Consider the following 13658-nt stretch of genomic DNA (forward strand, 5'->3'; position numbering starts at 1 on the left):
CTGACACAGCGAGTGTGGCAGCAGTGAGTGCCCGTACTGCCCTTGTCTGTGCCCGCATCAGACCAGCCAGTGAGTGCACGGCACCACTGATCACCTGTCGACTCGCGGACTGCTCTGCCCCAAAATCGGGCCGACTCGCGGACTGCTCTGCCCCGAATTCTGCCCGACTCGCGGCCTGTGCTGCTTCGAATTGTTCGAAACTCCTGGCCTGTGAGGCGCCGAAATCGGCCACACTATGAGCCAGGGACTCGATGGCCTCAGGCAACCGTGCCACAACCCCCATGAACTCGGTGTGCCGGTGATCCGAGTCCACGGACATTTGATCGAGGAGGCGCACCTCCTTGGCGAGGACCGTCTCCGGACTGGAGGCCGGACTCTCCCTCTGGGGAGAAGGCCGCTGAGCTGGCCGACCCTTCCCGCGTTGCTGGATGCCACTGGGCCCAGCAACTACACTCCCCTGCGAACCTTCGCCCCTCTGGGAAGAAGGCTGCCGAGCTGGCCGACCCTTCCCGCGTTGCTGCACGCCACTGGGCACAGGAGCTACACTCCCCTGCGACACTTCCCCCTGGCTGTTCTCCAGGGAAGACGTGTCCCCTCCATTTGCATCCCCTGACGCGGCTGAGGGTTCCCCTGATGGGCCGCTTTGCTGTTCCTCTTCCTCCTCCTCCTCCTCCTCTTCTGAGGGGCTGTCACTGGCAAGTTCAGGGACCTCCTCCTCACCATCTGAAAGCAGGAAGGCACAAGAGTAGCTTTAGAGTGAGGAGAGGGCGTCAGCGAGGGAGGCATGAGTGGTGGCATTCAGCGCATTGGTCGGACAGTGGCAAAGGATGTCGATCTGAAGCGCAAGTGGGAGGAGAGAGGTCGAAAAGGTGATGTCCTTACCATTGGTGCCCAGAACAGGGTCGGCATCTCCAGATGCAATGGGGCCAATCACCCGGGCACCCATGAGGCTACCCACGCGCTCTTCAAGGTCACTGAGCTGCTGGATCTGGGGACCGCCTCCCCCGGTCACAGTCCGGCTCTTCTGATTGTGTGCCAGCTTGGCCTGCAAGAGAAAGGACGGCCTCTAAGTACAGTGTGGTGCCGTGATCTTGTGTGCACTGCCTCCCATGGTCGAATAGCTTGGCCAGTGTGGTGCCGTGATCTTGTGTGCACTGCCTCCCATGGTCGAATAGCTTGGCCAGTGTGGTGCCCTGATCTTGTGTGCACTGCCTCCCATGGTCGAATAGCTTGGCCAGTGTGGTGCCGTGATCTTGTGTGCACTGCCTCCCATGGTCGAGTAGCTTGGCCGGTGTGGTGCCCTGATCTTGTGTGCACTGCCTCCCATGGTCGAATAGCTTGGCCAGTGTGGTGCCCTGATGTTGTGTGCACTGCCTCCCATGGTCGAATAGCTTGGCCAGTGTGTAAAGTGCAGAATGTGCAATTGATGTTCATGCCAGTCCCATAGCTGCTGGATGAGGGCTGGCCACTAGGGCTTTCAGGTCCCTTTGCCCATAATGTGAGGTGCACATGCAAGGATGAGGAGGACACTGGAAAGGGCACTCACCCTGACAATCCTTGTGAGGTCATTGAATTTTTTCCGGCATTGGACACCAGTCCTGGGGACCTCGCTGTTGGATGTGACCCTGTGGGCGACCTCCCTCCAGGCTTTCCTGTAGACGCTGGTGGCAGGCTTCTTGCCACTATCCGGGAACAAGAGTTTGCGTCTCCTCTCCAAAGCCTTAACCAGCACCCTCAAATCATGGCCAGTGAAGCGCTGCGCTCGTTCACAGGCCTTCTGCATCTTTCCCGGCGCTATTTCTGTTCAGCAGCAGTGTTTAGGCCTAGCTGGAGGGCTGCAGTGTCCAGGGCGTGGCAGCAGACGAACTCGACCCTTCCCCCTTTAAGAGCTGGCCGGCGCCAGGGTGACTGCTGTCAATCAAGAAATGACCGCACCTGCGCTGCGCCCGGCCTCGGCTTTTTAGCTCAGTACCGCCGGCTTTGCGCCTAAAGATAGTTGTGTAACGCCAGTTTTAGCGCTTGAGCAAACTCTTAGTGCGAAGCTACTGAATATCGGCGAAGTGGCCTCGACTTTGCGCCGGGCGCAAACTTTACCGGCCGCCCGACTTTTCCGCCCCAAAACTGGCTATACTGAATTTCTAGGCCTAGATACCCTATTAAAATAAGCTGCTGTCTACACTGGCACAGACACACTAAATACCCTATTAAAATAAGCTGCTGTCTACACTGGCACCGACATTCTACCGACCCTATTAAAATAAGATGCTGTCTACACTAGCGCAGACAAACTAAATCCCCTATTAAAATAAGCTGCTGTCGACACTGGCATAGACATTGTACCGACCCTATTACAATAAGCTGCTGTCTACACTGGCACAGAAACACTAAATACCCTATTAGAAAAAGTTGCTACTTACACTGGCACAGACACACTGAATACCCTATTAAAATAAGCTTCTGTCTACACTGGCACAGACCCTCTAAATAACCTATTGAAATAAGCTGAGGTCTACATTGGAACAGACACGTTAAATAATCTATTAAAATAAGCTGCTATTTACACTGGCACAGACACACTAAATACCCTATTAAAATAAGCTGCTGTCCACACTGGCACAGACATTCTACCGAACCAATTAAAATAAGCTGCTGTCTATACTTGCGCAGACACACTAAATACTCTATTAAAATAAGCTGCTGTCTACACTGGCACAGACACACTAAATACTCTATTAAAATTAGCTGCTGTCTACACTGGCATAGACATTCTACCGACCCAATTAAAATAAGCTGCTCTCTACACTGGCACAGACTCACTAAATACCCGATTAATATAATCTGCTGTCTACACTGGAACTGACACAATACCGACCCTATTAAAATAAGCTGCTGTCTACATTGGCACAGACACACTAAATACCCGATTAAAATAAGCTGCTGTCTGCACCGGCACAGACAAACTAAATACCCTATTAAGATAAGCTTTGGTTTAGACTGGCACAGACACACTAAATACCCTACTAAAATAAGCTGCTATCTACACTGGCACAGACACACCTAATAACCGATTAAAATAAGCTGCTGTCTGCACTAGCGCAGACAAACTAAATCCCCTATTAAAATAAGCTGCTGTCTACACTGGCACAGACACACTAATTACCCGATTAAAATAAGCTGCTGTCTACACTGGAACAGACACAATACCGACCCTATTAAAATAAGCTGCTGTCTACACTGGCACAGACACACTAATTACCTGATTAAAATAAGCTGCTGTCTACACTGGCACAGGCATACTAAATACATTTATTAAAATAAGCTGCTGTCTACACTGCCACAGACACACTAAATACCTGATTAAAATAAGCTGCTGTCTGCACCAGCACAGACAAACTAAATACCCTATTAAGATAAGCTTCTGTTTAGACTGGCACAGACACACTAAATACCCTACTAAAATAAGCTGCTATCTACACTGGCACAGACACATCTAATAACCGATTAAAATAAGCTGCTGTCTGCACTAGCGCAGACAAACTAAATCCCCTATTAAAATAAGCTGCTGTCTACACTGGCACAGACACACTAAATACCCTATTAAAATAAGCTTCTGCCTACACTGGCACAGACCCTCTAAATAACCTATTGAAATAACCTGAGGTCTACGCTGGAACAGACACATTAAATAATCTATTAAAATAAGCTGCTGTTTACACTGGCACAGACACACTAAATACCCTACTAAAATAAGGTGCTATCTACACTGGCACAGACACACTAAATACCCTATTAAATTAAGCTGCTGTCTGCACTGGCACAGACACACTAAATAACGTATTAAAATAAGCTGCTGTCTGCACTGGCACAGACAAACCTAATCCCCGATTAAAAATCGCTGCTTTCTACACTGGCACAGACACACTCAATTCCTTTTTAAAATAAGCTGCTGTCTACACTCTCACAGACTCAATAAAGGCACGATTAAAATTAGCTGCTGTCTACTCTGGCACAGACACACTAAATACCCGATTAAACTAAGCTGCTGTCTACACTGGCACAGACACACGAAATACCCTATTAAAATAAACTGCTGTCTACACTGGCGCAAACAAATTAAATCACCTATTAAAAAAAGCTGCTCTCTACACTGGCATGGACACACTAAATACCCGATTAAAATAAGCTGCTGTCTTCACTGGCACAGACACACTAAATACCCGATTAAAATAAGCTGCTGTCTACACTGGCATAGACATTCTACCGACCCTATTAAAATAAGCTGCTCTCTACACTGGCACAGACACACTAAATACCCGATTAAAATAAACTGCTGTCCACACTGGCACAGACATACTCAATACCCAATTTAAATAAGCTTCTGTCTAGACTGGCACAGACACACTAAATACCCGATTAAAATAAGGTGCTGTCTACACTGGCATCGACATTCTTCCGACCCAATTAAAATAAGCTGCTGTCTGCACTAGCGCAGACAATCTAAATCCCCTATTAAAATAAGCTGCTTTCTACACTGGCACAGACACACTAAATACCCTATTAAAATAAGCTGATGTCTACACTGGCACAGGCATACTACAACCCCTATTAACATAAGCTGTGGTCTGCACTGACACAGCCAAAATAAATACCCGATTAAAATAAGCTGCTGTCTACACTGGCACAGGCACACAAAATACCCTATTAAAAAACGCTGCAGTCTACTCTGGCACAGACACACTAAATGGCTATTAAATAAAGCTGCTGTCTACACTGGTATAGACACACTAAATACCGTATTAAAATAAGCTGCTGTCTACACTGCCACAGGCATACTGCAAACCCTATTAACATAAGCTGCTGTCTACACTGGCACAGAAACACTAAATACCCGATTAAAATAAGCTGCTGTCTACACTGGGACAGGCACACTAAATACACTCTCAAAATAAGCTGCTGTCTACACTGGAACAGACACAATACCGACATTATTAAAATAAGCTGCTTTCTGCACTGGCACAGACACACTATATACCCGATTAAAATAAGCTGCTGTCTACACAGGCACAAACACACTAAATAACTTATTAAAATATGCTGCAGTCTACACTGGCACTTACTCACTTTATACCCGATTATAATAAGCTGCTATCTGCACTGCCACAGACACACTAAATACCCTATTAAAATAAGCTGGTGTCTACACTGGCACAGACCCTCTGAAAACCCGATTAAAATAAACTGGGGGAGAAATTGGGTGAGTAGCGCCACTTGTTAGCGCCTAAAGAGGCAGGCAGTGGCTGTAGTGCCACTGGCTGCGCCTCCCGCAATATTGAGTTGGGGCGATAATGGTGGCGTTAGCCTTTTGCGCTGCGCCACAACCGATGATGTCATCGGTGCGTGCAGCACCCCATTCGCGCCCCGTTCGTGATATTTGGTAGCGAACGGCGCAGTTGCACCATTCGCTACCCGCGCCCGGTTCACGGGGCCTTACTGTGCCGGCAGCGGCGCAGGTTAAGGTGGAGGTGCAGGCGGCCGCCTTTTTCGGCGGCTGCCTGCCAGCACCTCCGTTCCCGGCCTCCTAACCCCACCCCCCGCGGCATTGCCAGCTGTTTCCCGAGAGCACGGCACTTCTCCTTGGTGCCGGGCTCTTTTGCCGGCATTCACGATCGGGGCTCGCGCTGTTGCAGGCACCTCCCCCTTAGCAGTGGGAGGAAGGCCTGCAGTACCGCAGCGTGTGGCGCTGCAGCACGTTGCACTGCGATATTCAGTTTCAGCGCCCTAAGAGGGACGCGGAGCGCCTCGAGCCTCGCACCGTGTCCATCGAGGGGCAATGAAACTGAATATCTGACGATCGCTGAAGCCGCGAACGCTGCGCTAAATCCTGCGCTCACGCGACTTTTGCGCCACTTTGGCGCCCCAACCCAATTTCTAGGCCACTATATCTACACTGGAGCAGACACACTAAATAACCTATTAAAATAAGCTGCTGTCTACACAGGCACAGGGACACTACCAAAACTATTGAAATATGTTGCTGTCTACACTGGCACAGACACACTAAATACCCGATTAAAATAAGTTGCTGTCTACACTGGCACAGACACACTACCGACCCTATTAAAATAAGCTGCCGTTTACATTGGCACAGATATTCTAAATACCCGATTAAAAGAAGCTGCTCTCTACACTGGCACAGACACACTAAATACCCGATTAAAATAAACTGCTGCCTACACTGGCGCAGACAAACAAAATCCCCTGTTAAAATAAGCTGCTGTCTACACTGGCACAGACACACTAAATACCCGATGAAAATAAGCTGCTGTCTACACTGGCACAGGGACACTACCGAAACTATTGAAATATGTTGCTGTCTACACTGGCACAGACACACTAAATACCCGATTAAAATAAGTTGCTGTCTACACTGGCACAGACACACTACCGATCCTCTTAAAAAAAGCTGCTGTCTACACTGGCACAGACACACTACCGACCCTATTAAAATAAGCTGCCGTTTACACTGGCACAGATACTCTAAATACCCGATTAAAAGAAGCTGCTCTCTACACTGGCACAGACACACCAAATACCCGATTAAAATAATCTGCTGCCTACACTGGCGCAGACAAACAAAATCCCCTGTTAAAATAAGCTGCTGTCTACACTGGCACAGACACACTAAATACCCGATTAAAATAACCTGCTCCCTACACTGGCACAGATGTACTAAATCCCCTATTAAAATAAGCTGCTGTCTACACTGGCACATACTCACTTTATACCCGATTAAAATATGTTGCTGTCTACTCTGGCACAGACAAACTAAATACCCTATTAAAATAAGCTGCTGTCTGAACTGGCACAGACACACTAAATACCCGATTACAATAAGCTGCTGTCTACACTGGCGCAGACAAACTGAATACCCTAGTAAAATAAACTGCTGTCTACACTGGCACAGACACACTAAATACCCGATTAAAATAAGCTGCTGTCTACACTGGCACAGACACATTAAATACCCAATTAAAATATGCTGCTGTCTACACTGGCACAGACACACTAAATACCCAATTAAAATATGCTGCTGTCTACACTGGCACAGACACACTAAATACCCAATTAAAATAAGCTGCTGTCTACACTGGCACAGACACACTAAATCCCCAGTTAAAATAAGCTGCTGTGTACACTGGCGCAGCCACATGAAATACCCTATTAAAATAAGCTGCTGTCTACACTGGCACAGACACTCTAAATACCCGATTAAAAGAAGCTGCTGTCTACACTGGCACAGACACACTAAATACTCTATTAAAATAAGCTGCTGTCTACACTGGCACAGACACACTAAATAACCTATTAAAATAAGCTGCTGTCTGCACTGGAACAGACAAATTAAATATCCTATTAAAATAAGGTGCTGTCTACACTGGCACAGACATACTAAATACCCTATTAAAATAAGCTGCTGTCTACACTGGAACAGACAAATTAAATACCCTATTAAAATAAGCTGCTGTCTGCACTGGCACAGACTCACTAAATCCCTTATTAAAATAAGCTGCTGTCTGCACTGGCACAGACTCACTAAATCCCTTATTAAAATAAGCTTTTGTCTACGCCGGCCCAGACACACTAAATACCCTATTAAAATAAGCTGCTGTCTACACTGGCACATAATCACTTTATACCCGATTAAAATATGTTGCTGTCAATCTGGCACTGACAAACTAAGTACCCTATTAAAATAAGCTGCTGTCTGAACTGGCACAGACACACTAAATAACCTATTAAAATAAGCTGCTGTCTACACTGGCACAGACAAATTAAATACTCGATTAAAATAAGCTGCTGTCTACACTGGCACAGACACACTAAATACCCGATTAAAATAAGCTGCTCTCTACACTGGCACAGACACACTAAATACCCGATTAAAATAAGCTGCTCTCTACACTGGCGCAGGCAAACTAAATACCCTATTGAAATAAGCTGCTGTCTACACTGGCACATACTCACTTCATACCCGATTAAAATAAGTTGCTGTCTACTCTGGCACAGACATACTAAATACCCTATTAAAATAAGCTGCTGTCTACACTGACACAGACTCACTAAATACCCAATTAAAATATGCTGCTGTCTACACTGGCACAGACATACTAACTCCCCAGTTAAAATAAGCTGCTGTCTACACTGGCCCAGAAACACTAAGGCCTAGAAATTCACTATGGCCCCGCCAGCTGGCTAGCGCCCAAAAGTTAGCGCTGGGCGGGAAGCCTATAGCGATCGTCAGATATTCATTGTTAGCGCCCCAATTCGGAAGCGGGCGCTATACCAGGGTGTGCCCGCCTCCGCTTGGTGCGCTGACACTGAATATCAGCGCTCTTGGCGCCGCTGCGCCAGGCGCTGCGCAGCGGCAGGCTGCGGTACTGCAGGCCTCCTCCTTCTCTTAAGGGGGAGCTGCCTGCAACGGGGAGATCGCCGCTGGATAGTGCCGGCAAATGAGCCCGGCACCACTGATAAGTGCCGGGCTCGCGGAAAGCAGCAGGCAATGCCGCGGGGGGGGCGTGGAGGAGGCCGGGGCCGGCCGCACCTTCCGCTTTAAAGCGCCCCACTAAGGCTGCAGGACGGCCCCGTTTTCTGGTCGCTGTTTGCGGCCGCTTCGGAGGAGGCGGCCGCAACTAAATATGGGGATCGGCGCGGTTTCAGGGCGGAACCGGGGCACTGCGCACACCGATGACGTCATCGGTGCCGGCGCAGCGCTAACGGCTACCGCCGCCAATACCGCTGCGCTGAATATCTGCGCAAACTCATTTTGGCGCAAAATCACCCTTTAGGCGTTAACTGGGCGCAAAGCTGGCAGCGCCTTAATGAATTTCTAGGCCTAAATACTCTATTAAAATAAGCTGCTGTCTGCACTGGCGCAGCCACACGAAATACCCTATTAAAATAAGCTACGGTCTGCACTGGCACAGACACACTATGGCCTAGAAATTCAGTGGGCTTTGCGCTCAGCTACCGCCCAAAGAGGGCTTCTGCGCCAGTCTGCAAACTTCAGGCGAACTTCACTGACGCGCTAATTGCGGCGGTAGCCGTTAGCGCTGCGCCGCCACCGATGACGTCATCGGTGTGCGCAGCGCCCCGGTACCGCCCGACACCGGCCCGACCCCCATCTTCAGTAGCGGCCGCCTCTTCCGTGGCGGCCGCTAATAACATTCGGAGACCGGGTCCGTACAGCAGCCTTAGTGGGGCGCTTTAAGGTGGAGGTGCGGCCGGCCGCTTTTTCGGCGGCCGCCTGCCCGCACCTCCTTCTCCGGCCTCCTCAACCGCCCACCCCCCCCTTCCCGCAGCATTGCCGGCTGGTTTCCGGGAGCCCGGCACTTCTCCGTTGTGCCGGGCTCTTTTGCCGGCACTCGCGATCGGGGCTCCGGCTGCTGCAGGCACCTCCCCCTTAAGAGAGGGAGGAAGGCCTACAGTACCGCAGCCTGCCGCTCCGCTGCGGGTGGCGCTGTGGCCACTAGCGCGCCGATATTCAGTTTCAGCGCCCCAAGCGGGGGCGGCCACACCCTTGAACAGCGGCCGTCCTTGACTTTGGGCGCTGAAACTGAATATCGGCTCCGCGCCCAGCGGTAAATTCTGGCCGCCAGCGAGCTGGCGGGGCTATAGCTAATTTCTAGGCCTATATACCCTATTAAAATAAGCTGCTGTCTACACTGGCACAGACACACTAAATAACCTATTAAAATAAGTTGCTGTCTACTCTGGCACAGACACACTAAATACCCGAATAAAATAAGCACTGGCACAGAGACATTAATACCCTGTTAAAATAAGCTGCTGTCTACGCTGGCACAGACACACTAAATACCCTATTAAAATAAGCTGCTGTCTACACTGGCACAGACACACTACCAACCATATTAAAATAAGCTGCTGTCTACACTGGCCCAGACACACTAAATACCCTAGTAAAATAAGCTGCTGTCTACACTGGCACATAATCACTTTATACCCGATTAAAATATGTTGCTGTCTACTCTGGCACTGACAAACTAAATACCCGATTAAAATAAGCTGCTGTCTACACTGGCACAGACAAACAAAATCCCCTATTAAAATAAGCTGCTGTCTGCACTGGCGCAGACATACTAAATACCCTATTAAAATAAGCTGCTGTCTACACTGGCGCAGGCAAACTAAACACCCTATTAAAATAAACTGCTGTGTACACTGGCACAGACACACTGAATACCTTATTAAAATATGCTGCTGTCTACACTGGCACAGACACACTAAATACCCTATTAAAATAAACTGCTGTCTACACTGGCACAGACACACTGAATACCTTATTAAAATATGCTGCTGTCTACACTGGCACAGGCACTAAATCCCCAGTTAAAATAAGCTGCTGTCTACACCGACCCAGACACACTAAATACCCTATTAAAATAAGCTGCTGTCTACACTGGCACAGCCACACGAAATACCCTATTAAAATGCTGCTGTCTACACTGGCACAGGCATACTACAAACCCTATTAACATAAGCTGTGTTCTACACTGGCACAGACACACTAAGGCCTAGAAATTTGGTTGGTAGCACCGGCGCTGAGCGCCTAAAGAGACCTAGAATTGGGGCGATACCCTATGTTGGGGCGGTCGCTATGAAGATAGCGACAACTCAAATATTGACTGTACATTTAACGCCTGTGCTAAGTGTTTGCGCGCGCCTGCGAGCGCAAGCAGGTCTTGATGTCATTTCAGTGTGCAACGCCTTTTAGGAGCGCCTGAGCGCATATTGGGTGGCGCCCGGAGCCTTAACGCCTAGCGCTATTAGTGACAGTTCGAGGGAGGGCTAGCAGGCCCTTCTCGGAGTAGGGGGGCGCTATTTAAAGGGGACAGCTCTAGTGCACTATCTTCAGCCACTTGGCCTGCTCATTGCGATCGTTGCTGGAGAGAGTTGGCGAGCTACTGTGGAGCAGAGTTTTGGGAATTTAGCTTTAGAGTACTTGGGACCTTCAAACCTGTCCGAAGCACTTGCAGCACTACACCTAAAAGCCTTTTGACCAACTGGCATCGGAATGGGAGCTGCTTTGGAGGGCGACGGCCTCATGGCCCAACACTGTGAAGGGGCAGACAGATGGCGGGAGAGGGGGCCGGGATTGGCCAGAAGGAGGAGGGGCAATGGAGGTCGGCCAATCCGACGGGATGCTGCGAGGGTCTTTAGGCAGCAGGTGTCAAGCCTTGACATGTCGGAGGAGCAGTGTTTGCGAAGGCTCCGATTCTGGAGGGACATTGTTACTGATCTGTGCCACCTGCTTGGTCAGGATCTGCAGCCGCGTGAACGGTGCAGAACCTCTCTGTCCGTGATCGCTAAACTGACTGATGGCCTCAATTTTTATGCCAACGGATCCTTTCAGTCAGCCATTGGGGACATTGCGACTGTCGCTCAGGTTGCAGTCCACTGTTGCATCCGGCAAGTTACAGATGCCCTTTATAGGCGAAGGCATCAATTCATGACCTTCCCTCTGACCCTGCACAAGCAGGCGGAGCGCGCGCAGGGTATCGCTTCTATTGCGGACTTCCCCATGGTGCAGGGGGCGACTGACAGCACACACGTGGCTTTGAGGGCGCCATGCCATCATCCTTAGGACTTCCGCAACCGCAAGGGGTTCCACTCCCTCAACGTGCAGCTGGTCTGTGACCACCGCCAAATCATCATGGCAGTCACCGCGCATTTCCCAGGGTGCAGCCACGATGCCTTTATCCTGCGGTTGACCTCAGTTTGTAACCTTTTTGAGGGGCTGGCTCGAACACGAGGCTGGCTTACTGGGGACAAGGGCTATCCTCTCTGCCCATGGCTGATGACAACACTCCGTGTGGCCGACACCCCAGCAGAAGAGCTGATCAGCAGCGGCCATCAGGCGACCAGGCACAGTAAACAGCACACTATTGGTGTTCTCAAAAAGCGTTTCCGATGTCTGGAACATTCGGGGGGATCCCTGCAGTACTCGCCGCAGCAAGTGGGACACATCGTCGTCGTCTGCTGCATGCTCCACAACTTGGCGAATCGACGCACCCAGCCAATTCCAGCTGTCCCTCAACGACCAGCAGAGCAGGCGGAGGAGGAGGAGTATGAGGAGGAGGAAGAGCAGGCAGAGGAGGAGGATGAGGAGGAGGAGGAGGAGGAAGAGCAGGTGGAGGAGGAGGAGGAGGAGGAGCAGGTGGAGGAGGAGGAGGAAGAGGAGGAGGAGGAAGCGGAGGCGGAGGAGGAGGAGGAGGAAGATGGAAGGGCTGCTGAAAGTGGAAGGGCCATACGTCAGAGGCTCATCAGGACTCGTTTCGAGACCCCTGTGGCGGAATGATGAGAGTCTTAACTCATGCACACTTTGGATGTTTGACGGCCTCTGAATGCCAGCATCACTGAAAGTAGTCACGTGCACCATGCCTCATTGAAACTTCTGTTTATTGGCACAAAAGTCTTTCATTGCAGCAAAACAACGTAATGTCAACAGAAACCATAAGTAACAAAATAACTGTGAACTCTTCGGCAAAGCCGCAAAACTCAACAAACCTTCTGCAAATATAACAACAGGTGAGGGTGTCCTTGAATTTGGACAAAGAAACGTCTCAGCACCTCCCTCTACAACTGGCCCCTTGAGGGAGAACGACTTCTCTTTCGCGCCCGGCCCCTTCCCTCCCTGCTGCTCCTACGTAATTGGACCCCAGTGGCGGGCTCAAGGCTGGGGGACGCCTGCTGACTGTGTGGAAGCGCAGAAGCCCCTGAGGTACGGCCTGGCCGACCTCTGGGCTTGGAGGGTGCGGACGCAGGATGCTTGATGTGACCATGGCTGGAAGCAGTGTGCCCTGCAGGTGGTGGCAGCTGCACTGCAGACGTCCCAGCGCTGCCATGTGCAATGGTCTCCTGCCGAGAGAGGACACCTGCACCATGGTCGGACGACACACTGGCTATCTGAGGGGAGCGGCTCGGCTCATCCGCCACAATCGCATGCTCCACTGATTCCTGGCCTTGTATGGGACTGGAAAGGCCCGGGGTGATCCTAACTGATGCAGAGAGGGTGGCTGCAGTGAGAGATCGCGTTGCCTCAATCTGGGTGTGGAGGAGCCCAGCAAGTGACTGCGTGGCAACAGTGAGGACCTGTGTGCCAGGTGCCAGTGCTTCGGAGAAGCCCTGGACAGTTCTTCCCATTGCTTCGGACAAGGCAGGTGCCGACCGCTCCACTGCCTCGGACAAGCCCTGGACAGACCTTTCCAGGGATTGTCCGAAGCCCTGAACAGTCCTTTCCATAGCCGACTCAAAGCCCTGGACAGTCCTCTCCATTGTTGGGCCGAAGCCCTGGATAGTCCTGTCCATTGTTGCCCCGAAGCCCTGGATAGACCTGTCCATTGTTGCCCCAAAGCCCTGGAGAGTCCTCTCCATTGTTGCCCCGAAGTCCAACATACTCTTAGCCAATGAATCTATTGACTCAGGCATCTTCTCCACTGCAGCCATCAGCTCCGTGTGTCTGAGCCAGGCCTGTTTGCTCATTTCAGCCAGGCGACGCACCTCATCTGCACTCTGTGCAGCAGTCATCACTACCTGCCTTGCCCTCCGGGGAGACGGTGGCCGAACTTGCCTATCCCCCT

At 50.5% G+C, this 13658-nt stretch overlaps 1 protein-coding gene across 3 annotated transcripts in view; it reads left to right on the top strand.

Moving 5' to 3' along the window:
- adgrb3 (adhesion G protein-coupled receptor B3) overlaps positions 1-13658 on the top strand; it is a 1304794-nt gene that overhangs the window by 854650 nt on the left and 436486 nt on the right. The gene's annotated exons all lie outside the window — the stretch shown is intronic.

The sequence above is a fragment of the Somniosus microcephalus genome, chromosome 9, assembly GCF_052327205.1.
Source record: "Somniosus microcephalus isolate GS21.2 chromosome 9, FLI_Smic_1.0, whole genome shotgun sequence".
Taxonomy (NCBI): domain Eukaryota; kingdom Metazoa; phylum Chordata; class Chondrichthyes; order Squaliformes; family Somniosidae; genus Somniosus; species Somniosus microcephalus.